The 27,016-nt window shown below is 37.2% G+C and overlaps 1 protein-coding gene across 3 annotated transcripts in view; it reads left to right on the forward strand.

Moving 5' to 3' along the window:
* The window catches only part of LRRC4C (leucine rich repeat containing 4C), a 146,587-nt gene that overhangs the window by 24,807 nt on the left and 94,764 nt on the right, over nucleotides 1-27,016 (forward strand). For all 3 annotated transcript variants that reach the window (XM_026034734.1, XM_026034736.1, XM_026034738.1), the window contains exon 2: nucleotides 20,813-20,942. The gene's annotated coding sequence lies outside the window, so the exon portion shown is untranslated. The remainder of the gene's footprint in view (nucleotides 1-20,812; nucleotides 20,943-27,016) is intronic.

Here is a 27,016-nt window from a genome sequence, read left to right on the forward strand (position 1 = left end):
CACAGGAGGAGAAGGGAAGCTATACTTTAATTTATTCAAGAGCATGCCATTAAAATAGATTATTTGCTTAAAGAATCCACTTAGTAGGGGAAATATGACAATAGTAAACTATTTAATATTAATGTACTTGCATGAATAGTCCATAATTGCTATTTTTTCCTCAAATGGAAGACTAATAATTTATTTATGGTGATAGCTATATGCATCATTATATATCTGAATAAACACACAGTCTATATGTGAATTAGAACGTATGGTCTATAAGTAAATAAAGCAGGATTTTTCAAAAAGTAACTTTTTCAAAAAGCAATATATGTTTCAATGTAGAGGGCTTTTTGCTTTCAGGAATGATTTTTCTTTTCCTCCTTCCTATAATTTCCCTTGGAGGCTATTGTGCTTCCTAATAAATCTCACTGACCAAAGGTTGCATGATTTGAAAGCTTAGGCAGAGACTCATGGAGCAAGCTGACAAAGAGCTCATTTCTATGAAGAAAAATAGAAAAGGAATGAAAATATTGAAGGAATAATTATTATCCTGCCTAATTCTTGAAAAAAATAGGGATGGGAATAGGCATGTATTTCTGTAGCTGTTTGAAAAATATCTTCATGTTTTAACAATAATTACTTTAAATTAAACTAAAGCAAAGTTTCCAGCCAAGGATCTGCACAAAAAAAAAAAAAAAAAAAAAAAAAAAAAAAAAAAAAAAAAAAAAACTGATTAGGTTTTATTTTTTGAAGAATAGTCTGAGATTTAAAACTATTTTCTGTTAAACTTTAGGATGACATCAGTTGGAAAGTTAGTTCATTGATTTTTGAAGTTGAATCTATTTCACATTAAATGGGATAAATATCAAATCATCTAATTTGCTATTTAAGGCCATTATTTTTGAGTGTGTAGCTTTTTAATGTGTCATTTGGRGAGATTAGAAAGTGTGCTCTATTTGCAAGCCTTTTTTTCTAGTAAGAATAAATTTATAATTGGGAGCAGGCTCACAGTGTAGCAGCCAATAGAAGGCTACTGAATTATCCTRTGGATATTGAGTATGAAACAAAATCTCACATGAATTAAATCAAGTAGCTTGGCAATTTCAACCTATTTAAAATGAAGAGAGTTGTGACCTGCAAATGTCATTGATTAAAGTGCCTATCTAACTGAATCTAAACAAAACAGTGCTTGGAGCAAGGCAGAGCATGGAAAGCAGGTATCCCTGGACTTCTTGGTCTGTGCCCATCTAGCTTATTGCTCAGATCTTTTCGAGGTGGTATAGATGAGTTTTWCAAATCAGTTTTTCACAAAGTGCTTCCTCCAACTAAAAAGTCCTAGGAGATGGTGCTTAAATTCCATTTTCACCAGTTACTGCTTAGAGAGAAAAGTCTTTRTTTTTAAAGCAAATAATCCTCTCATACTTTTCACTGTGTCATTTCAAAAATCTGTCTCTAGTTCCYGTATTTTAATGTCAGGAGAACATATGCACCTGTTGTTACCCCCAAACTTTGAGGTTTTGGCAAAAGTGAAACTACTCAGCTGGACCCCGAACAGATTCGGTCAGGTTGCTTGTCAGACTTCTCCATTTGCTGATTCCAGCTGGTATAAATCAGGAAAACTGAAGGAAAATATGTTCTGGTTTGATTTTTTTTCGGACTTCTTAATCTTTTCAGGGAGTTCCACCCATGAATTCCAACCATCTTGAAAAAGCCAGGTAATTACTAGTGATAAGATGAGCGGCACTGAAGGATTTGCCTGGGGCTCACAACACGGATGGTCTCATAAAACTCAACAAAGTCCATGGCCCCAAAAGGCCACCGAGGCTGGATTTGCTGCGGCTAATGTGCTTAGAGGAAAGGTCAGGCAGTTGTGGGAGCCCGGACAGCTCTCAGCTCTGCAGCGCTCTGCGCTCGGGAGCTAAGCAGGAAGCACAGAGGGATTGATACATAAATGAGCTAACGCCTTCCCCTTTTCTTCAGGCCCATATTCCCCAGCCATGTGAGCAGGTGGCTCTGCTTCCACTGCAAACAACTGGAGCTCTCATATGAACCTCCCACATAATTGCAGCGGGACGGGAAGACTTGGAGGGGTCAGGCAAAATTTTGGTCTAGCGATTTGTTTCCACCCYTCTCTTAAACAAAGGCATGACTTCATATTAGAATGAGAAAATACGATAGCTACAATAGCGTTTTAAAATGTTCTTCTGCTCTTGTTGCCAGCATATTTCTAGGGAAAAGAGCGTTCTTATTAGCATCCCATTATATCTCAGCAATCCATAACCATTGGTGTGCAGCCACTGAAAATTCAGATGCTTTTTAGCTTTGATTTATGACAGGAACCAGAATAGCACCTGAATAGTTCTAATCAAGAAGAATATAGGAGTTGTCTTAAAGCATGTTCACTAATTCTCACCAAGGTTTTTTTTGTTTGTTTTGTTTTTTTGTTTTTTTTTAAACCTCTTAATTCAGTTAGGATCATAGCCATATGACTTAAGAGTCTTCGCAGTGGCTTCCACTAAATGATGGAGGACTGCTGGGAATCCTCTTAAAACTTGGTACATATACAGTAGTCTTTGATTATTTAAATTTCTTGCTTGGAAGATAAAATAACTAAGGAAGAATAGACTAATAAGGCTGACAAAAATTGGTCATCTCTTAAGACTTGTTCCTACTTAATAATCTGACTTTATTTCCAGCRTGTTTTTCTAAGACATCTAGTGGAGCAGACTATTAAGTGTTGAAAGAGATAAGCACTTTTCACCTCGGGACTAATTTATCTTCTAAATAAAATTACTGTATTACTAGAATGTTCCCACAGTCTGAAATTGTATTTATCTTCTTAATACTTATAATCATGGTTTTAAATATGAATAGTGGAATTAGCCATTACAGAAAAATACATTCGAGATGTGTCACTGATTGTCAGAGAAATCCTGTAAGAATTTCTGTAAGATACTGTATGCGTTTTCACTTAAGAGTAATATTGGGCAGTGACAGCAACCAAAGGCGAAGTTGCACTTTCCCACAGATTTATGGGAATTTGAGAAATACACTAATTATTACATTGAGGTAAAGAGCTCTGCTTCAGCGTTCCAAACTTTCATTCTCATTGCCTTGCTCTGACTCAGCTGTAATTAACTTGCATGGGGAAGGCTTAAAATGACATTTTTTTCTGCTGTATGAGCCGTAGCAGATCTGTGACCACAGAGAATGGCCTTGTTATATTCCTGTGATTTTAAGGTCTTTGATGTCTTCTCAAAATATGCAGTCTGATGTGGCCGTGGACTTTCTTATATGTTAATGGATGAAGTGACAATTTGAGCCTTTGAAACTGAACCAGTGTATCAGGTAGGATTTAGCTGGATGTCCACGGGACGTGTCCAGAGTGGAACAAATGGCTGTACTTCTTTCTCTTGARTTACGGTTAGCATATGCAGGCAAACACAACACTTAAAAAGATAAACGCCTTCTGTAAAATTTGAGCAAGACCAGAGCGTTTGCCTTGAGCAGCAGAGGTGCTTTGTCAAAATACCAGAATAGTCATCAAAACCAGCCACGGGCATTGTTTGGCTCCTGTCGTCACCTCTCGGTCACTATATGGAGGCCATTAGTAACTTTTTCTGATAGTGACAGTGTGCAGGTACTTGGGGGCTCTGGCGTTCACGCATATGCTGCAAAGACTCTGAAAAGCACTCTGGGGCCTTGAAATGACTTCTCGGAACGAGTGTCTGCGGCCGTGCTAAATGTTCCTTTCCTAGCAGAGAAGTGCCATAGGCAGCTTTAATTGAATTTGGGAGCTGATAGAGAGAGCCAAACTGTATGCTGAAATCCTGCCCATCTGCAGCACAGGTCTAGCAGACAGGGCGGCACGAGCTCCTAACTTTCAGTAAAGCTGTAGGAGGGCTTTACTGGAGGGACTGCTTCTGGGAGCTCAGATGAAACTTAGTYGTTTGCTGTGGGCCTCTGCCTCGCTGCTGAGCCAGTGCTCTGAGCTTGAGGTTGCCAAGGGAAAGACTGGTTTCTTTTTTCCTTCAGAGGCAAAATAAAGCTACCCATCTATTTTATAGAGCTGATAAAAACACTGGCTGTGGTGAACCATCTCCTCTGCTAGTAAAGAGGCATTTGTACTTCTACCCCTGCAGCAGATGGATCTAATACTGTATTCTCATCTGTCACAATGTGGTTTTTGGCCTCTCAGGCTCACTTGTAAATGGCTTGAGAAAAGCAGTCCTGTTGAAATTRCAAGGGGAAAACCAAGTTCCGTCCTAATTATGGCAGGCAAGTTGTAAGAAAAGAATAGGGTAATGGCCAAGTGTTTGCTTACAGGTCTATCAGTTTTTATTTAGGCTATCAGTTGCCTAAATGCTGTAAGGGTGTCAAGAATGTTTCACCAGCAACATTCATCGTCCATTTATTTTAAATGAAATTCTGCATAGCTGAACAGGCGTTGTTTCACTGAAACCTCTGCTCTTGAAAACATGAAAGAATATATTTTTACAGGTTGCACTATATAGTACAAAGTGAGTTATTGTGATGAATGAGATTGGACTGAAAAGACCAAAATCCCAAGCTTTTTAAGTGACCTACAAAAAAGAATTGTAGCTGTGTCTGAGAAGTAGTTTGCCTGCTAAAGTCCTGCAGCCTGTCACCCTGCAAGTCTGCAAGGCATTCTTCTCTCTGAGGCATTATATTAGACAGGTCTCTTTAGAATTTAATCAAAATTGATCATTTTTCATGAAATGTTGCAATTTTGGCAATATACAATAACAATTTTTAAACTTTTTTCCTTCTCTGCCCTATTAGCATAAAGATGGAAAATGAAAAAATGAAAGTAGATGAAGAATTAACCTATCTCCCWCCTTACTTWGTCATAATRCTTCGTATAAAAGTACRCTTTCAAATAAAGCATTATTACTGRCCCATCTAGGGAGTTGTCAAAATAAAAATAAGTTTTTAAAAAGCATCTTTTTAAGTGGACTGCACATTGTCTGTTATCCTGACTACACTAGTGTAATTCTTGATAGGCGACATTAGAATACTGGATATCAGAATAACTCAGCCTAAAATGTATCTCATAGAGCCTAAATGTCCTTGTCCCRGCTGGTATTTGCTTTTTCCTTAAGCCACATACTACTGCATGAACATTTCTTTGCCTATACATTCTGCTATTTTGATTGTAATGATTCGGAACATTTACAATCTCTCCTGTTCACTTCAAAGTTGGTAACTTTATCAACTCCACACATGCCAGACACTGCTCTGCAGCATCTGGCTGTTAAGCTGTTTAATCTCCCTGGGAGATTCTTGGTTTAAATCCATGACTAACAATCATGTAAAAATATGTCTAAGCCAGATGCCTTTTAACTTGTGTAGCATTAGATATTGGGACAATAATGTAGTCAATTCATTTCTCAAAAGCTTTCCAACTAAATCTTTTCTTCTCTTTTCCTTCCCTGAAACTTTTATGAAAATGAGCACGTCGGTCATAGGATAAAATATTTRGTTGGCTTTTTTGGACCTTAAGGAAAGTTTGAAAATCTACTTATTTCTCCATTGTCAACTTGAGATCTTTGAAACACAAGTTTATGGCTTAAGCTTGTTGAGAATGGTGTAAACATGGTTTAGGAATTCTAGGAAAACTAAATTGTTCTACAATTAAAACAACTATGAGGTGATTGGGGGAAAATGGAGATATTTTCAAGATTTTAAAAAGTTTGAATTTTGTTTTTTTCTGCTTTAATTTCAAATTTCCCATGTGAAATTTAATTTTGAAACGAGTAATGAAATGTTCTTTATATTAATCTCCATTTCTAGGACTGTAGGCTTTGGGTTTTTTTTTTTTTTTTCAGTCTAAGTTGTTTACTCATTATTTCCTTTCTCTAATGTTGGAATGAAAGCACAGTATAAAGAAGCAACATAGGGTATAGTATTTTTTGAAGGTGAAATGAGCTATAGGAGATGTGAACAGTGCTAATATTTTGCTCTTTTATTTTTCGTGATTCAAAGGTTTGCTGAAACATTTATTTTCCAAAATTGCTTTTCATATTCTGCTTTCAAAGATTAAAAAAAAAAGCTGTTAAAAAAGCTGTTTTTACCCTTTTGGAGAAAGCCTGTTCCCTGACAAAATGAATAAATATTCATTGAAAACAGAAATATTTAGATGTTATTATTAAATATTTAGACATTATAATTAAATATTTCTAGATTCCCACAGAATATTCTCACAAAACTGAAAGCAAGATTTTTTGTAACATTTCTGAAATACTACTTCAAGACAATCATGTCTGTCCTTACTATAACAAGCTGAAGAATTTTTGGCATTTTGACTCTTGCTCAAGAGTGATTACTCTGTGCATAATCAACAGCAAGTAAATACTGTTTGGTGCAGAAAACAAAACACTGAGACTTTTGATAGATGTGTAGCTCTTAAATTAAATGTTGTATGACTCCAGCMTATGCTCTCCCTCATGTACTAAAGATTTGCAAATATTTTAAGGCCTAASGTAAATCTCCACTCTCCTTTTACATATAACATGCACAGTTAGTTCTGACTTCTATCTCTCTTAGAAGATGTAATAAATAAAGTCAAATTATAATGAGCGCATATATTCCTATTCTCTAGCTTATATTTTTAATAACTAGATGGGAAGGGAAAAAGAAAGTGAAGACAGGGCAAGACTATAAACAGTACAGATGATGTAAAGGTTCTCAGTGGAGTGTAACTACCCTAAATGAAAATGTGGTCATACCATGAAGGATGATGCCCTCCTCTCGCAGAATGGACTGCCCTGTCAGAAACCCCCCGCGAGGGCAAGGCGCCCGATGTTGGCATGCTGATCCGTCAGGCATTCAAATGATCATAGGCTTATCGCTACATTAATCCCTTCATACTGCAGCAGCCTATATGATACTCTGTAAAGGCATGACTTTGATAATCATTTAGTGGTCACTTATATTCATTTCAAGATGGGTAAAGCCCCCAGTAAGAAGACAATTTCTTGGAAATAGTTCAACTGAGAACTGGCCAGATCAAATATTATATATGTACAGAAAGACAGATTAATATATATAATTTATTACTTATTTATGCATATGTATGTATAGAGGGAGAAAGAGAATGATAAACAAAATATATAGCTGCTTATTTACTGATTATATTCATAACTTTTTGAAATGGAGAACATTCTATAATGATTAAATGTTTCTTAAAAGCACAAGTATTTATAGTATTACATATTTTAGTTATTTGTCTTCATCATTTCCTTGCTCCTTCCTGTTCTCTGAATACTTATGTTAATATCTTTCAAAATAAAATGAAGAGTGAGAACCAGGGAAATAATGGACCCAAGAGGTCCTTAACCCAACAGCTTTTGGTTTAAAATCTTTTAGTAAGCTGCATTTTCTACCAAATTTTTTTGATAAAACAAATATTTTAAATATGTTTGTGTCTGGAGAGTTGGGCAGAGAGGAACCTCATGAGGTTCAATAAGGACAAGTGCAGGGTCCTGCACCTGGGGAGGAATAACCCCAGGCATCAGTACAGATTAGGGGYKGACCTGCTGGAAAGCACCTCCACGGAGAGKGACCTGGGAGTCCTGGTTGACACTAAGTTAACCATGAGTGAGCAGTGTGCCCTTGTGGCCAAGAAGGCCAAAGGGATCCTGGCCTGCATCAGGAGGAGTGTTGCCAGCAGGTCAAGGGAGGTGATTCTGCCCCTCTACTCAGCTCTGGTGAGGCCGCACCTGGAGCACTGTGTGCAGTTCTGGGCWCCCCAGTATAGGARGGACRTGGAGCTTCTGGAGAGGGTCCAGAGAAGGGCAACCAGGATGATTAAGGGAATGGAACATCTCTYGTATGAAGAGAGGCTGAGTGAGCTGGGCCTKTTTTCTCTGGAGAAGAGAYGGCTCAGAGGGGATATGATTAATATGTATAAGTTCAGGAAGGGAGAATGCAGGGAGGAAGGGGACAGGCTGTTCTCACTGGTGGCCAGCGAYAGGACGAGGGGTAATGGCCACAAGCTGAARCACAAGAAGTTCYGTCTCCAGGTGAGGAGSAACTTCTTTACTGTKAGGGTGACAGAGCAGTGGAACAGGCTGCCCAGGGAGGTTGTGGAGTCTCCTACTCTGGAGGTCTTCAAAACCCGCCTGGATGCCACCCTGTGCCACATGCTGTAGGTGTGCCTGCTTGAGCAGGAAGGTTGGACTAGATGATCTGTAGAGGTCCCTTCCAACCTTAAATATTCTGTGAATCTGTGAATCTTTCACTCTCATGTGTTAAAAGGCATAAAGAATTGGTATTCTAATGGAAGGCTATACTTTTTGTTACAGTCACCAATGCTTGAAGAAGTGAAAGATATGATCATGAAGTGGCTGTAAAATCAGTTATTTTGGATGTTTTTGGAAATCGTATTATTTTCTGAGTTTTGCTCTCCAATCATTTACTGAAGTCTAGATAAAGTCTTTTTTTTTCCTGTAATCTTTTCCTATGATCTTTTTATGTCTATGTTGTTTTTACTTATATTTCTTATCATACCTTATAGATGTTATAGATTCTGGTTGTGGSGTTTAATACATGGCTTAGAAGACTCATGCTAATTCTGTCTAGACTGTTTCTATTTAAATTGTGAGAGTGTGACCTACTTTCATCTCTACCACTGCAGATTCTTCTTTTCATGTCATATTAATTCAGCCAAGTTTAATTATTGTCCTGCCTCATTAGCTAGACATGTAGAATACATTTAGGAAGCTTCAAACAAGGCAAAATTGTTTCTCCATCATAGCAACAACCTATCACTGTGTTTATCCAGCCCTTGGTCACCCATTGATTTCTAGAAAATACTTTTCTACTTACTGTTGATAGGTGCTGAGATATATCACATTTTACAAAGTTTAAAAAAACTTAATAATGATGGTCTTTGCACATGTAGTTTTACTCACTAATGTACATTTTAAGTGGCTAGTACTCCTTCTCATACATGCAGAGCAGAAACARGAATAGAATTTTTMTTTCTGATTACTTATTTTTTATTAYTCAGTATTAGAAAAAAAAACTTCTATTTTTTTCTTTTGTTGTTACGTTTCATTATAACTTATGCTCATTTGTTTTCTATTATTTTGTAAATTACTTGAAGATACTAACTAAAGAAGTAAGCTTTTGAATCTTATTTGTTTCTCTTCTGTTTTTTTATCCTAACTGCCTCTTAGCTAGTTAATGAAATAAAAAGTATAAAGAAAAAAGAAAAAAAGAGTCTGGAGCAGACACCAGGTGTTTCTGAAGTCAGTTGATTTACATGGCTTGGAATATCTCAGCTATCTCCTAGTGAAACTTATTAAAATAATGCAGTCTATTGACTTCACATTTCCTATTATTTTTTATAGAGAGCATTGCTTTAAATTCAAATAACTTCATTGTATGGATTTAAGTATCTCGTAATTATTGGTATGAGAAAAAGATAAAAATGCCTTAACAGCTCAAGTTAACATTAATGGAATATTATGGGAAATTCATTCTGTCCTTCCGCCCCCACACTTCTCTGTGCTTAGTTTTATTTACCTGGAGGTACTCCTGAAGCTGTTGACAAGTGAAACAATTACCTCTTGCAATGGTACCTTTTGCTTTCCGACTTGGTTATTGTAATGCTGTATGCTTTGTAGAGACTGATGGCTTCAGAGCAAGTCTTGGGTGCAGTTTATTGCTCTGTTCTTGCCATTCAGTGAAATCTAAACACAGTAATTCTGTCAAGGAACAATGTATGTATGACATAATAAGTTCAGGTTGAACTTATTATATAGCTTCTGAAATGCATACTCTAGTATACAGCACACAGAAATCTTTGTTGCTTTGGTTTKAAAATTAAAGAAGGAACAAAGGATCCTAAAATTAGAGAAATAAAATATTCTCATACTACTGTTTTTAGTACTTCAGTATCTCAGTGCTTTTCACTGAGATCATTAATTCGCATGCCTAGAATTTTTGTATGTGTGAGGAATTGCATCTAATGTGAATAATTTCCATGGAAATCTTTTTGAATATGAAACAGACCTCCTRTGAACCTAAATGTCTCATTGTGTGAAGGGTGTATTTGGACTAGATTTTCCAAAAGTGAATGTACATTTGCAATTAGCTATGACTCACATAGCTTTAAAACTCTGAAGAGGATTAGTTTAATTTTATCTAAAAAGTGAGAAAATATAAAACTTAGAACAACTTTTCTCATGGTTTCTTCCACGCTAGTTAAAACAAAAATAACCTATCACCTTAACACATTAATTGAACAAAAAAAAAAACTTATTTATTTTTATGGCTCCACTTGAAGTTGTAAAGTGTTCCCTGATGCGTAGATGCAGTGGAGAACTGAAGCCTAAACAGGCTCAGTGTGTGGCACTCAGTCTGGGGCTTGAACGGAAAATGAAGCRCTTCCAGAGGCAGACCTAGGATACTAAATTGTATCATTTGATATAAGAGCTCTCATTGCCCTTGGCTGACCTTTGATTTGTAAGATGACTTTAACTTCTATTTGAAAAACACTATTCAGAAAGCATCATTAGGATGAACTTGATGATGTTCCAGTAGATTTCTTGATGGGCATTATGGATTCTGAAAGTACTGGTTATAACTGTAGTTTTTTGGAATTGCCTGGGCCATAAGGTTTTCAGAATTCTTCTCTTTTGTGCTTTATAGCAAACTGACATTTCTGTTTTMTAATATTAAGCATCCAAATGCTTAAATGTGCTAAAGGATGCTAAATATCCTTTACGCTTTATATCCAGATGATGCACAAAGTTTTTTAAGGACTGGTCAGAAGCATTTTAGAATGAATGAGTTATGGAGATATATTTGTTTTCGTTAATCTCCTCTTGAAAGTTACAAAGTGGAAGTTGAGACTTCAGTTTGGTGTATGTATGTAAACGTGTGTAAGTTTAGATCTTGCTTCCTCAGCTGATACCACCATCACAATTTAAKGTTGTATCTCATTTTCCTGTGTGTGCCCATTCAACTGTGCAATCCAACAGATTCAGTTGTGTTTTCTAGTTATTTTCTACCAGTGATGATATAACATTGGATAATAGTAGATTAAGGCTCTTTGTACTTTCCATTCTCTGTCTGTAGATATTTTAGTTATTGAAGTTCAGTTTTAGAGTGTGTCCTGTTCTTTCTAGTTATGATTAGAAGTTTCATTTAAGTGGTGAAAAACTTATGTTGTAGGAGGATACTCAGCACTACTACTTTTATTAAACCCAGCAATGCAATTGTAGAGATTTTCAAAGTTTTTTTTTCTTTTTTCTTTTTTTCTTTTTTTCTTTTTTTTCTTCCCCTAGAAAACCCACACAAGCATTTTTAAGGGAATGACAAAGAGATTGCTGCAAGTAATGGTTATTTGTACCTTGTCATGCATCAATATTGTCACTTTTCAAATGTAGCATGAAGAGCTAAAAATCGTCAGTCTGAGTCACATATGATGATTTTTTTTTTCCTCTCCTCTTCACATTTTGCTACAATGTATCTTCTGTTTCATTCTTTCCTTCCTAAATTGCCCATCAAAATTATTACTATTAAGAGCACTGAGCATCTGGAAAATACTGGTCACAAGATTAAGAGGAAGGAGATGGAATTAAATAAGAACGATTAGAAGGGTAATAAGTGGGCTCTTATAAAATACAGCACTGTAATACATGGGGAGGGGAAAAAAGGCAGAAGAGAACTAGAAACAAAGAAATTAAAAATGGAAATTCTAAATGTAATATTATGGAGAGCCATCTGAAGGATATAGTGGCAGCAATGTTGACTGAATGAGCTGACAATTATTTTACTCCATCTAACAAAGCATTGCAAAATATAGTGTAGGGTTAACCCTGAAATACTTAAAGATATGGACAAAATGTTAACAAAATGATTTACATTTTCAAAAACAATTTTTAAGTGCGTGCATATCACACTAGTTCATATGAAAAAGTTCTTTTGTAAGTGCAATGTCTACCAATAATTTGGGTATTGAATGGGTTTACATTTTCCACAGCTTCATAGCTTTGAAAGATACAAAACATGAATTCACACTCTTTTTAAGTAAAGATGGAAGTCTAGTTGATATTTTAGTTCATTTGTTTAATTACAAAACRGAAATACAAAGCAATATGGGGTCATATTTAAAATACATTTTTTCTAATATTCCTACTAAAACCAACTTGAAAAAAAAATGTTTATAAGCACTAGTGCATTTTGCTTGATCTGACTCTTACTGTGTAAAACTGTTTTCCCACAGAGTGAAAGACCAACTTGTTTTCCTTAGAGTGGCAATAATAGGGTGAATTAATTAAAMTGGTGGCTTAAACTAGTGATGATCACTTTCAAGAGGCAAATAAACTGTTTACAGTCATACGGGCACCACTCCATGAGAAAGAAGTGCAAGAATAGCACAGCGCCACTCTGAGAGAAATTCTGACATTTTTGCCAAAGGAAATGATTTGATTTTCCCATGTGATTTAGTTTAGGCAAATCATTAGAGCGTGACCAGTAGGTGTGTGCAGATCAGAGGGGTGAAGCAACTCGTTTCACCTCTTCTAGTCATGAAGAAGCCATTTCTAAGACCCATAAATTCAAAGGTAGGTTATTGTTTCACATAAACACATTTATGTTTCCAAAAACTGCCCATTTATGAGATATCCGGGAGATGTTTTCCCCCCAGCACCACATCTTGCTCGTTKGAGTGGCAGCTGAAGTGCACAACAATATGATGAATTAAGCAAAGGGCTAAATGAAGCAATTAAAGCTGTTCTTTCCGAGACAATGATGSTGCCAAGCACAGTTTAGAGCAGCTGAGTATTGGTCCTGTTCTGTATGTGAGTCAGAGCAGGAGAAGCAACTGTGATCACAGAACGCTTATCTCTGCTCCTTTTTCCAGCCCCTTCAGCTCGTATTATGCAAATCCATGTAACTTCCCCATTTGCATTTCCCATTGGGAAGTCCGGGGAGCCTAGGAAGGACTTGTTCTTGCCTGCCTAGCCATGTTTTACTGAGATCGCTACCAAGCTTTATGACTGTTACGAGATTCATGACCGTGCTTCCTATTTTGGTGTACGTGTGAGAGGACTTTCCTTCGCAGTCAGCTGCGAGAATCTCGCCTAGACCAGAGCCTGTGAAACCAGGCTGAGCCCACGTTWCCGTGGCCTGATTCCACAGTTAAATCCTGCTGGCTACCCGACTTGGCAGGATTGTCCCTACATGTTTCAGTCAATGCAGATACATCCCAGGAACAGGCCTTTGCAGGGCAACTTTCCTTTGTGTTAGGGTGGTAGAGATTGCAGAGTCTCGCATCCGACAGAAATGTGTGCAGGGATGCAAAGAGCTGTGTGTGCTGGGAGGTGTAGTCTTTAAAGGGCTCAGCTCCACGTGAGCAAAGACAGTGCCTGCCATCGGCTTTGCCCTAACAAGATGGGGCTCTGAGACCTTGCGGAGAAACGGAGCAGCTCTCAGCAGTGTCACTGCTATGACTGCTTTGTGTTCAGTCCCTGCATTTGTAGCAAATTCTTGAGGCATTTGTAGTTCTTCATTTTATCTTCCACCTTTCTGGGAGTGTGAGGATGACGCCAGGATGATCTGGTTTGTGGGTATCGGGATTTAAGACAAGATAAAGCTGGAAAAAAACAGGAAATGTGTGCGTATAATGAATATGCTTTTTAAGTTCAGGTTATACAAGTTGAAGTGATTGGTAAAGTTTCTCTATAACCCTTGTTTCTGCTGCRAAATGCTATTTCATGGAAGCACATTGGTTTTCATGAAAATTACTTTGACACCATTACTGGGGACAAGGATGAAGTCAAGAGTTGACTCATTTATATTCTGAGGTTACCTGCAATAAAGGACACGCACGTTCCACTATTCCTGTTCGCTGAATGGGCTCTYAGCTGCTGGGCTGTGAACTTAAATTATATTCAAGGTTATTGTACAGTTTTTATAAGTTATTGCATATATATTCTGAAAAAAAGTTTTTTTTTTTTCTCATTATAACCTAGCTTGCTGCTTTGAAGAAGCCCACTTCTTACTGTAGTACCTTACTTTACTGGATGTGAAAAAAAAAATTAACAGAGGTCAATTTATAATAATATTTATGCAAGTTATTCTTGCTTATTTTCCCTGACCAGCTGCGTTCTGGAGGAGGTCCAGGACTGTGTTTTAGAGTTAGTGAATCTGTTTTCTGTACRGAATAATTAGTAATCAATTCTGGTTTGTTTGTTTGTTTTTTAAGCTTCCTATGATAATTGTAATTACATTAAATTTTCAAAGTTATTATTTTGAGAGCTGAAAGCAATGCATCCTAATGCTCCAAGTAGGCCATTTGGTGTAAAAGACATACAATGCAGCAGGCACAAGTCAAAGCCCTATTCTGCAGTCTCACAGCTGCTCTTCCATGGGTTACATACATGGGTGAGTGGGGAAAACAAATAGCCAGAAGTGTTTTCTGCTGCAGTTTCCATCAGTGTCAACTGCAGCGCAACCTGCACAGAGAAAACCCCTTGATGAGACAACAGTAAATCGAAGAACCTTTGGGAGGTCTTCACAATCCACAGTTGTTCTTGTAAACAGGCGGCTGGAAAGGGAACAACCAGGTCTCCTTTTGCTCTCGGTTTATAATCAGCTTCCTTAATGCTGTGATGACTCTGGCAGGCAGCAGAGAAAGAGTTTGGCAGAGTGAGACATCTCTATTGCTTGTCTGAGCTTTGGCACAAGAATGACAGTTGTCGGGAAATACCTGGATGCATATGCTGATCCCTAATAGAGTTTTCATGTCTTCTGATAGTATCGTTTTCTCATATGAAACCTGTTAAGTTTTATCAGCATTTCAAAGTTACTTTCTCTAGGTTAATATTTAGAGCCATATTGGCAGGGAAAAATGATGTCTAATTCTGCTTGTAAGGAGCAGACAAATATGTATGTATATGTAAAATAAGTAGGCATAAGCATAGCTAGCAGTCAATTTATGCAAGGGAATAAAATAGCTCTTTTTTCTCATGAAAATAATTATTGGAAGTCATTATGTGTACTTTAYTGTACAAGCAAATTATGAACTGGCCACTAATGGTTTGAAATGTCTGAGAATTAATCTCTAGGATGTGTTTGGCCTCCTCTTTTGTTAAAGAGACATGATGCTGATGAGGCACAGACAAGAATCCTTCTGTCCCTGACATTCATGAGTCACCAAAAAGCAAAATATTAAGATGATAACCTCCATAAATCTAATCCTTAGAATATTCATATTCTGTATTTGCCTATGACTAAATATTATACCTTCTCTCATCTTATTTGTATTGAATCTGTGGCTTTTCCAATACAAAAGAAACATCTTGAGTATCAGCATGTTAGAGAAACCTTTAGTGATTCTTATCAAGATAAAAAAGTGTTGAATTGCATTCTCCAAGAAACTGTTGTTTAGCCTGACATTCTTATAATTCAGAAATCTGGATCATATATGCTAATGGCATAAATTTGTGTGCACCAGGTTAGGCCACTTTCAGCTAGAATGGTCCAAGATAATCCAATAGAATTACATTAGGAATACACGTACTTTGATATGGCTAAGTAACGTTTATGTGGTACTAATTATAGTGTATATGTATTTTAAAGCCTGGAATTGGAATTTTCTAGTTCAGTAATTCCTTTCCTTTGTAACTTTATTTGCAGCATTAAATGAGTATGGGACTCCAAGCCATCACAAGGAAGAGCATGCTGTCAATAAAACTCTCGGGAAGTAAACACGTGTATCCCAATAGCCAATAAATAATTTCACATCATGCTTATCACTTCTATAAGGCATACTAATGCTGATGAAGATGTTACCTGTTCATMCTCAATTCCTTCCATTTACTGTTTTTAGAGTTGCCTCTTTAGCAATTTCATTCTAGGTTAACAAGCGTAAGATATTTTTCCCCATGAAACATTTCTAGTGCATAGATCAGCATAGTTGGTGCTGCTTTTTCCTCTGGCATGAAACAGGTTCCTGTTTTAAAGGACTTAGGTAGGCATTGCACACCAGCCTTGCAGTGGCAAAATCTGCAGCCAGCAGGGCAAGGAGCAGCACTTGCAAGCTAGTGCCTTCCTGCAACATTCCTGTCTCAGAACTAGTTCACACACTTCACATTAATGRCATTAATGATAAGCAAATACTGTAAAAGTGGTTAGGTGCAAGTTGTGGAGAGACACTGTAGAATCTGGGAGGTGTTCAAGACTTGGCTGGATGTGGCCCCGAGCTGCCTGATCTAATTAGAGCTGTTTTGAGGAGGACATTAGACCAAATGATCCCTGGAGGTCCTGTCTAACCTAAATTATAGTTCCGTGACTGATTTAGTTTGTGCCTTGCAAAGAGAAAGAAAAAAGAATAAACAAGAATCCTGCAGACAGTGTCACATGCAGCAATAATACAATTTCTTTTTTGTTCTTTGCCTTTAATTGGGTACTGTGGCTACTCTGTGCTCAAACTGAATCAGGTTTAATTAAACTTCGACCCTTTAACAGTCCATGTTGGATTAAGTGTTATTGKGGCTTCTTGTATCATTAACAGAATCCATAATGAGCACCCATGGTAGACAGAATTAATCCTGCCTATGAGGAAAAGGCATTTTAGCATRTGTCAGGAGCTTCCACTGCTTTTCTTCCCTCAGTGGTCATGACATTCCTGTAAGCATGTGCATATTGTTTCCTACTGACAACACTGATAGCCAGTTTCCATGCGGTGACAAGGATTAAACTCCAAATGATTATTACTCATTTATTTTTCGCATGAAATACGTGAAGCTSTTTTTCTGTCGTGCCAAATTTTGCTCAAAAGCATTGGATAACAGTTGTGAATGTTATGAAAAAAAATAAGCATAGGTGAGGAATGGTTCAGCAAAAGAAATGGTTTTGTTGATGCAGAAATTAATGTGTAAATATTTTCTCATTTGTGATTTGACATTCATCCTGTCCTTCCATCCTACCCCATCTTTGCCAGCAGCAAGACTGTCTTATATTGTTCTGCTGCTGCTGCACTAGGTAGGACTGTGGGGCAGTCAGTGAGGTAGGGAGGGGAGAGGCTCCATGCTGCTGAGATGATTAAGTTCTTGATCAAATTAAATGGTTTAATTCTGGTCCCTTTGTATCACTGTCTTCTGCATGATGATAACATATCGTGGTTGAATTCCACTTACTTTTTTGCCTACTAAAATTTTAGAGCAGATTTAACAGCAATACAAGTTGTTGGTTTTGGTGTGAAGTGTTTGTGTGATACCGCTGTGATTATTTCACCTGAAGTTACACTCTACCTTACAGGTGGACACATTTCAGCGTGCTGTGAAATGATGACTTGACCAATTCAAATGCAGTGTGACAATGTGACTTGCATAWATACAGCTTCTTGTTTTTGTTGTTATTGTTAATGAAAATAAGATTATACTTCTAAAAATATTATAATGTTATTTTTAAAAGATATTATTGATAGGGGATCATGATTGTTAGCTCCTTTTTAGTCAGTAGCTCCCTGGGAAATGCTCTGAACCTCAATCATTATTGTTTAAATGTTGCTCTAACAAGGGGGATTACAGTGTAATTTAATGTAATTTCTCTTGTATCCCGTTATCCACAATGTTCTGAAAGAGCAACATTAAAATGAGCCGGGCGGAGATGAGGTTAGMAAGCGCAGACAGCAGCTGCTAGAAGCGAGAAGGTCTCATGCCGGGCTGGTTGCAGTGGCATTGCAATAGAGCTTCCCAACCTGATAATTGTGTTGGAGAATTATTTCTCTGCATTGCTGCTAAACTCTGAGCCTTTCTATCCCTTACTCCCAATCAGAAGATTATAAGAAAAAAAAAATTACCCTAAACAGAGACAGCTGCTGTATGATGGGGAAAGGAGAAGCACAAAAATTGGAGAAGCTCTGTTAACAAAACAATCTGCTTAAGCACTGAAGGAGGAAAGTGAATTTGCTCATTGTGATTACATTTTCTGCAAATACTCGAGAAAGCAAACTTTAATGGAAAAAACAGATATAAAGCTTTGTTCATACAAGCTCATTTTCAAAATTGTAAAAGCTCTTTTTTAATTATTTATACCAATAATGTCASGTGTTTTTGTTCAAGAGATTCACGTGTCCTTCTTTCTCTCCACTTAACACTCCTTCTGACTTTGTATGTGTGCACTTTTGGCTGGACCTCATACCTACCTATGTCTGACCTCATTTCCACTCCCTTATTGCTTTATGTTGTTCTTGGGTGGTTTTAAATTTTTATACTTATTTTGTATACTCCTTACTCCACATAGGGTTGTAGGATTGTGCTGCCACCCCTCCTCGGACACCTGTGCGCACTTTTGGTGTGCTAGTTGGGTAAATCCCCTAGTCAAAGGCTGATAGACGTTGTTGAGCAAGAGTCCGTCAATACTGAACATGTTGAATTTGGGCTCCTTTTCGGGAAGCCTTCACAAATAGGTCTTGATTGGTAATGAACGGGTATTTTTGGTTGTCAGTAACTGAGCTGACGCTCAAGGGGAGGCAAGGCAGGGCCCGGGGAGCGCCGGGACGGCCAGCCTGACCCGCCGCACAAGGAATAACCGTGTGTCCCAGCTGCACGTAGGTAGAGCTTCCCTCTCACTTCCAGCTSCTCGCTGGTCACCTCATCTGCTCCCCGGCTGCTGGGTGACAAAGGGCTGCAAGGTATTTGTATACTCCTGTAACGCAAGCAGAAATCCTTGCCAGTCTAGAGCTTGGAATACAAGGTCTTTCTTGGCATGATTGCGCTACAAACACTCCATCTGCACACCTTGCCAAATCAAATCCCAAAGGTAGGCGTGGATGTAAGGCTGAACTAGTCCAGAACAAACAGCAAACAGTTTATTAAAAAAGGGAGCAGGTAAGGGGCAGGCATGCAACGTTTTTTCAGGAGCAAGATAGGGAGGAATCTCAGTCTCTCTATATTAATATATACTTTGAATTAATTTAATTATGTGAATGTGGTAGTGTATTTTCTGTCTGTGTAGACTTGCCCTAGCCATTTTTATTATTATTATTTTCTTTTCTGACCAGCCTTTCCAGCTGACTCATAATCCTGCTACACACTGCCTCCCACCTGATACCATAGTGACAAGCTGCTGCTTTTCTTCTTTTCAAAGCAAGTAAGAAATGCAAATAGGTCCCCTGAAAAATGGTAGAGTCAAAAATACCTCGGCATGGCTAAGCTGACATGAATGAAGCYGACCACCTGTAAAGATCCTCTGGAGTACACGTTTAGGACATGTTATTTTCTGTTAACAGTGTTGCTATTGGAAAGGGTTGTAAAGATGGATTGATAGGGTGTTGCAAGATTAACTCAGACAAAATTTGTAAACCACAGAGGCTTCCAACCCCCGTGTTTAGGCACCTGAATACGATCTCTAGTCTATCCCGGAGGCCTTATTTTCAGAAAGAATTTGGTTTTCTGAAATTTTCTATTCTAAAAATATTGTTGATAGGAAAAAAAAGTGTACACTTAATATGTAAGTATCAAATACACARTTAACATAAATGAATATTTAATATCTACTGTGTAAGCATAATTTTATATACATSTATTTAATGTTTTATGTAAATATAAATGTACCAAAACTTAAATATACACTTTAAAGAATCAATATTATCATCACCATTTTTGCCAGTCTAGGCTTGCAGGATTTTTTAACATACTTAGTAGAAGTTCTAACATAGAGCCAATAAAGAAAGAATTAGTCTTGTCCACAGAACTTCTTAGAAAATACTTTACTAATGAGGAAGGAGATACAGGTCTGTATTAAATGTTTCACCTTAATGCCTCCAAAATATAGATTTACATTTACCATTGCTTGTTGGTATAGAGCAATTCCCAGAATAAGTCTCAATAGCTCTGCACTGCTAATGTCATTTCTGAGCACTAGAAATTTGCAACATGGACACATATTATTTATCTACTTAACAATCTATTTTTCTTCCATATGTGGGGAAAACAAAATAAAACATCTCATTTTGGAAAAGCTGAGTCCTTAATTCTTCCCTGAAAGCTGGGCGTTTTTCAAGTGTATTTACACACAAAGAGTGTTGTGCGAGGCGAGTGTGTTTGGACTATTCTTCTTCTTCCACTGCTTTATGAAATGCGTATTGTAGAACTGCTTGCTGTGGAGTGGCCCTGGACCCTCTTTAGAATTGACTCTGGATGGGAGCAGACCAACCACGGGGTTGTTCTGYAGTAGCAATGGTTGACTTGATGCCAAACAGTGTCAAGCAGCTSCTTGTAGTTTTGCTGGTTTTCTTCACTCTTTAAGATGATACTGAGAGAAGATTAGGTATTTCAGCTGACTTATGTTCTTTAAACTATGTATGATTTTAATGGGAATGTGGAGATAGAAGGGAGATCTGAATAGTGGACAAGAAAATCGAGAGAACTCAAGGAGAAGGTTGGTATTTATCTTATACTGTATTTCAGTGCAGTTGTGTGCATAAATATGRTGCCTCCTGCCTTAATTCATGGATATGACCTAAATTGTTCCCTCAGTTTTTAATCTGTTCTTATTCAAGACAACATCAATCAAAATACAATTATACAGCATTTGGAAATCCTAAATTATTTCATATTAGGTATGGACTGCTAGGGCACAGAGAAGGAGGATGATAGAGTGTTTTTTTTTCCCCTCATCCTATGGCCACCTTATTTTCTTCTTGTTTGCATTGCATGATGTGGGACGTTGCCTCATGCACTCACACACTTGTGAAACTGCTTACACTCCCTAGTCACACTAATGCTATTTTCTGTTTAACATCCTGTTAACTCGCTCAGTAAGTATTATTTCCATTATGCAGGTAAGGTGACTGGTGCGTAGAGAAATCAAATGATTRAAATCATACAAGCACTCTGGAAATATTATCCCAGTGAATCCTGGCTATAACTTTGATGTTCTCATCGCTGGACACACTCCTGCAAGAACTGACTGTAAGAAAATGCATTATGTTTATGTCATAGGTATTATAGTATAGCCATCTGTGTGAATTTGGATTAAAAAAAAAAAAGGTTCTGTTGTTTTCAAGGGATGAAGTATGAGCCAATTGTTATTCAAAAAAAAAAAAAAAAGATAAAATTTCTGTAAAATTCATTTTTTTCATATTGACCAAAAAGGGTTAAGTGGAAATGTGTATGACATACACAAATTATGATCAGATTTTGCTATCAGAATAAGCTCAAGATATATGGTTGAAAGTAACTTTTTTGGAAAGCTATAAGTGCTGGAAAATAGATGTTGAAAATTGAAGTTATTTTCTTAACTACTGTAATTTCTAAAAGCTTTCAGCTGTGAAAATGTAAAAAGAATATGCAACATAGCACCTAATGCAGAGCTGTGAGGAACAGCTATTTGTGCCGAGAACTTTTTTTTTCTTCTTTTTGTCAGTGCTGTCTGTCAATGATCTCTTTGCATACACCCATTCTTCCTTTCTAAACTTTGTAGAAAGCTAGAGCTCCTTGGCATCTTGCTTAGTTAAAGCAACGTATTGTCATTTTCTTCTCATCAAAATTTTGAAATATGTTACTTAGGCCTTGGCTAAGAGGCTACGCTGTTTGCAGGTCTCTCTTTCAAAACTTCATTTCACACTGTCTTTGCACTAAACRTGCGAAGAAGGCAAAGCATTAGGTTGTTAGGTGGTTTCTCATTAATGTTTGAAGCAAATAGAGTTAAGATTTTGTTCTACATAAGTGCAAATTGTATTTTCCAGGCAAAATAACTCAATAGGAGAAGAAATCAAGATGTCTGATATATTCATCTCTATTGTCAGAGTATCATATTTTTGCTATTWAAGATTTTTTCCTTAAAATGCTGTTACATTGTAAAGATATTATGTAATGCATCATTCATGTTTGAGGCTAGTTTTCCATGTTCTTAAATTTTACGTTCTTAATAATCCAATTTAAAAGTAACAGAAAGATATTCATTTTTATTTTTTATTTCACTGACATTTACAAAACCAAATACATATTAGATGGGACACGAATATGAAATGAAGGAACATACTCTGTTCTCATTGTACCTACATTAATCCAGAGAGAGTCCATTGAAGTTAAATAAATTATTCCTGTCTGTGGAGTGAATTTGCAATACGTTGCTGGTGGCAGACTGTCCTGGATACAAGGGAATTTGTCTAGGACCAAATTCTAAGCCCAAAAAGGATRTTAAAGAAAAAGGTCAGGCTTCAGACTATTTTTCAGGGCTGTTCTGGAGTAAAAACTWTTGACATTTTATTCTAAACCACTTTGTAAGTGTTTTTATGCTAAAATGCAGTAGCTTGTTAATGAAAATTAACTAGTGTTCATTCACTTCAGACATTTTTTCATATTTTAAAGGAATTTGGGAAAAAATAAAAAGGAAGACTACTTCCAGGATTTCAATAGAAATATATATATATGTTTTCTGCTATTATTGGCAGCAGTATTACACAGCTTTTGTTCTATGGTAGGATTGCTACTGGAAATGAAGATGATAATTTGCGTCTTGTTTTTATCGTAGAAGCATTTTACCCTGCATTTCTTAATCTAGACTAATTGCTCTAACAGTAGTCTWAGTTGTGGGGAAAAAAAATATTGAAAGGGACTTTAGTGCTATCATCACAGGAGAGATTAGGTGTGCTGTGTGTTCCAATATACACTGCCAGAGTCTATTTCTAGCTGAGAGAATATGAGTTAAGCGATTTTGAGTAAAAGCAAGCATATGTACGTGCACGTGTATTATGGGAGGTGTTTTTTTTTTTTTTTTTTTTTTTTTTTTTTTTTGTGACACAAGCAGGAAAAACTTGTCTTTAATTCTCTTGGGAGTAGCTGGAGTTAGAGCTAGCATGAATGTTCATCTTGGATGAAGATGCTGAGCAGACAGCATCTTTACAGACAGACTTGGAATGGAAGTTAAAATTTAAAATCACATGAAAAAAAGATATTCTGTAAAATCATTGCTTTATTCAAGTCAATAAGTTTTGCCATTGACTTCAGTGGAACCAGATTTCCTCTGTTGGCTACAGAGGAAAATTCTACTTTTTTTTTTTTTTCCCCCCCTCAATATGTTCCCCTCTCTTCCAAAGCCGTATTTATTCTTAAAAGTTTGACCCTTAACGTTTAGGTACCATGAAGTCCCGCTAGAATGAACTCAATAGTGATTACTAATCCTAAAGAATAAACCTTAGTTTGTTAGACATTCTAACTCTCTATATAGGTTCTAGGTGGAATTGAAACCTAAGAGACCAAAGAGTAAACTGAGGAAAAGTTTAACTTCTTCTTAGTAGCCTGTTTTTTTTTTTTTTTTAATATATCTTTTTCATATTATTTTTTTCAAAGCAACATTTGTTTTAGAAAAAAAATCTCCTCTGCTAATTCTTTATCTTTGTGGATATAAAGCACATAGCTCTCCTAGACATGCATGTGAAGGAGAATCTCAGTGCACACTGGAAGAGACRTTTTTATCAAATAAATATAAGGTTTCTTTCTTTCCTTTTAGGAAGAACACTTGTAAAAGTATTTTTTCTTTCCATTATGAATTGGTTGTGTCTGTTAGGATGGGAGTAGGCAATGTTACCTTTGGATCCATAGAACAGCAGGTCTTTCTAGATAGCAAATTGCTTTCAGTGGTAGATTGTTCTTAACTGAAATTCATAGCACTTTTTCTAAACTTCTTCTCTTAAGCCAAGTGGACAATGAAAATACAAGACTGCTGAGTGTATACTTTCTTCCAAATGGAAACAGATCAACAAAACCTAACAATCAGTTCCATCCTTATCAAATGAAATTGATTTCTGGTATTATAGGTTGGGTTATGATGGGTTCATTGAATAGTCATTGAGCTTTCCAAAGACCAAAAGCACATATGCCTTATTTTATCCACATCTTCCTGAAAGGAGGATAATCTTAGAGGAGAATGGATCTCTCAAAGTCTCTTCCATCCAGCCATTTTGTAATTCTGCAATCTTCTATTTAACTTCTTCCAGGCTGAAATTACTTCCGTAACAAAGCTTCACATGAGTATGGTAACCATCAGAAGAAATATATGTAGAATGAATAAATGAGGTAGCATTATAGCTGCTAATTTCTAGGGCTATGCTTATGCATCTGACTTTAAGTTAAATTCATACTGCAAGAAAGGTTCAATAATCAGCAAAATCACATGAGCATAAAACTTTATATATCATGAGCTTGAGGGAATTATGAAAATCAGTCTCTGTGAGAATATATAATATCTAATATATTATACATACATTGAGATTTTTAGTATCTCTTGAATCCCTAAATTCATTATTGAGCTTGATCCTAGATCTGTGTAGAMAAAAGTAAGTTTGTTGGCATTTTTTGTTCCTTTTTGAATGTAGTAAGCTATAAGAGGATTCAAGTACTCTTTCTGTATGCAAACAACTTCTTGTCAGCCATGTTTAATAAAATAGAAAAAATTAGTCTATTCCACATCTTCCTTTATGATTTCTTCATGTTTCTTTTAAAATACAGGCAGGACTGTCACTAGTTCAAAACAAATAACTCTGAAACTGCTTTTTGCTTTGTATTATCAAAATGATCTGCTTTCACTCTCTTCCTTAAATTTTGTTAGTGTTTATTCAATTTTAAGCTTCTCTGTGCAATAGACCTCTCCTCCTCCTCTTTATCTACAAGTCAGAATTTGTTTCTCTTGGAGTTTAATTGTATTTCTCTTAGACCAAATGATTGACAGTTCTGTCTAGTCTTTTACATTAGCCTTTCTTCAGGCTAATCACACATACAAGTTCAGTTCTTTAACTTGCATTGTCTGTCAATTARGAAGAAGTGCATTAGGGCAATCTCTTGTTGTCTGTCCTGTTGGGAACTGAAATTCTTACCCAGAAAACCTGCCAAAGAAGTTCAAAGGCTGCTCAGCAGCGTACAGTGTAATGCAGTGAAGTCACCCGAACAGCTCTGTCCATGCTCTATCAAGAGTATGATGAATAGTAGATGATATTATTGTGATTATACTAAAATATTTATGTTTTAAAGATACTTGACACATAGCTGAGACTAATACTTGAAAATCAGATAATACAATTTTATATTGGATTTTGTTTGATAGAAGAAATTCTGCCTTTTTGTAGCATGTGGTGTCATTTCATTGGTGTMACAAATTAGATGGTTTCCAAGTTATGCTCCAGGTAGCTGATCACTCTATTTTCTGTGTAAGAGAAAATTATAKCATAGGCTATAGCACATCACAATAACTGATTTCGTGTTTGATCATATTGATGTCGGATATATTATCTTCATGTATATGCATGCATATTAGGTATTAACATCTGTTAGAAATTTATATTCTGATGACTTTTGAAGGACAAAAGAACTACAGAATGTGCAATTTTCTTGCAAAGGTGTAAATGGATATAGTTTATATCCACAGAGATGCTGTAACTCGTTCAGGTGCTTGTGCCTTGGAGTCTGATTAAACCAGCAAAAGCTGAAGATGATCTAAAGCCCATTTATCTACTTCATTGGTAGAAACCTTTGCGTTTGCTCTCAGGCTCTTTAMGAGTAGTGGGAAAATGTTCGGGAACATTTTTAAAGAAACAGTTGAGTAGACATTTATTAGGCAGTCATGTTTCTATGCATCTGGGAAAAGATTCTTTTTTTTTTTTTTCATTGATTTTAAGTAGTAAAAAAGACTCAAAAAGTCTCAAAAAGTTTGTAGGCTCAAAATACACCAGTGGCATCAGTGAATCAGGAACAAAATAAGCTCAGCAACCGTGAAAAAAAATGTTACTTGTCAGCAACTTCATCCCATATCATACCAGCAGCCTTCTCCAAAACCCRCAGAGCCATTTTTAGCACTCTTGAAAGACTGTGACATTTGGGTTCTTTGGGTGATASTGGGCTGCACATTGGGTCTTTCACCCGTTGTAGATAGCTGCTGTAGTGTTGAGGGAGGGTAAGATCAGATGCTGGTGGATATAACCTGGGTGAAGGACCCTCTTCCAGGTCTGTAACATGTATGTGGTAGAACCCCTCTCCCCAGAAAGCCTGCTGAGTCAGTAGGATAAATCTGAAAGTTGATGTTCATGATTCAGTAGCTGCTATTTGACTGWGTTAATCTAGCTGATGTATTTTATAATTTTAGAGAACACTTATACTATGACATATAACTTGAGATTTCTTTTTCAAGAGCATCAGTTTCACACCAAAGATGAAGGCTGGGGATGGCAAACRTCTTGGCTTTTCTAGAGGGGACAGAGCAAAGCACAGATTATTGTGTTGCAAGCAAAGAGCAACTTGCAGTTACTGTTTCATGGTAATTATAGCACTCTTCATATAATAAAGTGCCTCACTAATCCTTTTTTTGGGTTTGTGTGGAGGAGTTAGGTCTATAAATAATTGCTTTCTGGTTTTGGGAGAGACGAACGCGGCGTACATCRTCCATATTCTGCTTCCCTTGATCCTGCAGTAAGTAGCGTATCTAACCTGATACATGCCAAGTTTTCCATAACGTTTCCGTTGAATTTAGGTCCCTGAGAATGCAAAGCGGAGAGCTGATCCTCAGCATTTTACCTAGTGTACATCTAAGGAAGTACAACCGGCATGTGTTTAGATACGCACCTAAGAAACATGTCACCATCATGAGTCCAAGCTCATGGAACTGGACTGAGTTGAGAGGCCCAGGAAGACCCCTGTGTGTCCCTGCATCCCCAGTCCATTTTCACTCCCAGCTAAAAACCGTGGTCCGGGGTTTCCTAATCAAGCTGTGGTGACCACGCGTGAGCCCAGACGTTGTATCGCCGTGTGCCGGCCACTTCACTGCTCACGATGCGGTGAAGTTCAACCCTCTTCAGCCCCGCCAGCTTGGGGCATCGCGCAGCTCTTGGCATGGGAAATCTGCCGGAGTGCAGCTTCAGGTAACTTCTGTGTGCAGAGGCGTTTGAAGAAGATTTGCTGGGATAGCAGGCACCGGGATTAGCGCTCCGTCCCGGTCGCTGTGCAGACTGTCGTTGCCGCTGTCGGTGCTGTCGCGCGGCGGCGGCTCCCGCGCT

Source organism: Nothoprocta perdicaria, unplaced genomic scaffold (genome assembly GCF_003342845.1).
Source record: "Nothoprocta perdicaria isolate Ctin4 unplaced genomic scaffold, notPer1 scaffold_15, whole genome shotgun sequence".
Taxonomy (NCBI): domain Eukaryota; kingdom Metazoa; phylum Chordata; class Aves; order Tinamiformes; family Tinamidae; genus Nothoprocta; species Nothoprocta perdicaria.